Below are 2740 nucleotides of genomic sequence, written 5' to 3'. Positions count from 1 at the left end.
AGAAATTATCTTTGTTATCGTTTACCTGCTCGGGACGAGCAGAAACTAAGCTTGGGGATGCTGATACGTCTCCGACGTATCGATAATTTCTTATGTTCCATGCCACATTATTGATGATATCTACATGTTTTATGCACACTTTATGTCATATTCATGCGTTTTCCGGAACTAACCTATTGACAAGATGCCGAAGGGCCAGTTGCTGTTTTCTGCTGTTTTTGGTTTCAGAAATCCTAGTAAAGAAATATTCTCGGAATTGGACGAAATCAACGCCCAGGTTCCTATTTTGCCCGGAAGCATCCAGAACACACGAGAACCGCCAGAGAGGGGGCACAGGCCCACCAAACCCTAGGCCGGCGCGGCCAGGGGGGGGCCCGCGCCCCCCTATAGTGTCGGCGCCCATTCGACCTTCTGACGCCGCCTCTTCGCCTATATAAAGCCCCTGGACCTAAAACATCGATCGGGAAAAGCCACGGTACGAGAAACCTTCCAGAGCCGCCGCCATCATGAAGCCAAGATCTGGGGGACAGGAGTCTCTGTTCCGGCACGCCGCCGGGACGGGGAAGTGCCCCCGGAAGGCTCCTCCATCGACACCACCGCCATCTTCATCAACGCTGCTGTCTCCCATGAGGAGGGAGTAGTTCTCCATCGAGGCTCGGGGCTGTACCGGTAGCTATGTGGTTCATCTCTCTCCTATGTACTTCAATACAATAATCTCATGAGCTGCCTTACATGATTGAGATTCATATGATGATGCTTGTAATCTAGATGTCGTTATGCTAGTCAAGTGAATTTTACTTATGTGATCTCCGGAGACTCCTTGTCCCACGTGTGTAAAGGTGACAGTGTGTGCACCGTGTGGGTCTCTTAGGCTATATTTCACAGAATACTTATTCACTGTTATGAATGGCATAGTGAAGTGCTTATTTATATCTCTTTATGATTGCAATGTGTTTTGTATCACAATTTATCAATGTGCTACTCTAGTGATGTTATTAAAGTAGTTTTATTCCTCCTACACGGTGTAATGGTGACAGTGTGTGCATCCGTGTTAGTACTTGGTTTATGCTATGATTGTGATCTCCTGTAGATTACAAAGTTAACTATTGCTATGATAGTATTGATGTGATCTATTCCTCCTACATAGCGTGAAGGTGACAGTGTGCATGCTATGTTAGTACTTGGTTTAGTCGTATTGGTCTTTCATGCACTCTAAGGTTATTTAAATATGAACATTGAATTGTGGAGCTTGTTAACTCCGGCATTGAGGGTTCGTGTAATCCTACGCAATGGTGTTCATCATCCAACAAGAGTGTAGAGTATGCATTTATCTATTCTGTTATGTGATCAATGTTGAGAGTGTCCACTAGTGAAAGTCTAATCCCTAGGCCTTGTTCCTAAATACTGCTATCGCTGCTTGTTTACTTGTTTCTTGTGTTACTACTGCTGCGTTACTACGCTTGTTCTTGTCCTGGGCAAAGCACTTTTCTGGTGCCGTTGCTACTTATTCATACCACTTGTATTTCACTATCTCTTCGCCGAACTAGTGCACCTATTTGGTGTGTTGGGGACACAAGAGACTTCTTGCTTTGTGGTTGCAGGGTTGCATGAGAGGGATATCTTTGACCTCTTCCTCCCTGAGTTCGATAAACCTTGGGTGATCCACTTAAGGGAAAACTTGCTGCTGTTCTACAAACCTCTGCTCTTGGAGGCCCAACACTGTCTACAGGAAAAGGAGGGGGGCATAGACATCATACTCCCACTCAAATACTTCGCTAGAAACAATTTCTTAGAAATAAGTAAGAAACATCGACAAACACTTTTGTCTTTGTTTTCATAATGGAAAGAATTCCCAATCAATTCTTTGGGATAACCAACAAAGACATTGATCCGATTTTGGTTGTAAACTCTTAGACCAAAATTTAAAGAAAGGACTATTAGGGTTTATACCCATGCCATAACTCATATGGTGTCATTTCAACGGATCATGATGATGCTCTATTCAGTGTAAAAGCGGTAGTCACTAAAGCATAATCCACAAAAATATAATGGTATCAATATTTTATCTCATCATTGATCCAACAAGGTTTGGATACATCTCTCGGATACTCCATCATTACTATGATACTCCAAGAAACATGAGTTGTAGAACAATTTCATAACTCTCTTAGATGTTTGCTAAAAACTAGTAATTCAAATATTTCCACCATGATCCAATCATAGATATTTGACTTTTCTATTACGATGATTTCCACTTCATGCTGAATTTTATTTGAATCCATTCAAATGTTTCAAACTTCTTCCTTATCGAATATATCCACATTTATATACTCAATTCATTGTTGGAAGTTTTCATGAAGTAGAAGAATCTCCCGCACACAACTATGCCCAGTGAACCACATACATCATCATGTATGTTTCCACTAAGTTTGTTGCCCGTTCAATTCTTGGCCTATGAACGGTATTTTAGTCATTCTCTTTTAGAAAAGATTTGCAAGCATCAAACGATTCAAAAATCAAATGACTCCAAAAATCCATTTGCATGGAGTTCCTTCATGCGTTCCTCTCTAACATGACCTAAATGGCGGTTCCACAAATAAGTGGAATTCAAATCATTTGCCTTATGGCATTTTAGCGTCAGTGTTATGTGCATTATTACCATATTCCTTATCAGTCACTTAGGCCATCGTATTCTTGTATTGCGTTGTATTGTATGACATCTCATACCAACCAATCTGGT

This window comes from Lolium perenne, chromosome 6 (genome assembly GCF_019359855.2).
Source record: "Lolium perenne isolate Kyuss_39 chromosome 6, Kyuss_2.0, whole genome shotgun sequence".
In the NCBI taxonomy this organism is placed as follows: domain Eukaryota; kingdom Viridiplantae; phylum Streptophyta; class Magnoliopsida; order Poales; family Poaceae; genus Lolium; species Lolium perenne.
The sequence above is the reverse complement of the archived record's forward strand: the minus strand, read 5'-3'. Positions refer to the sequence as shown.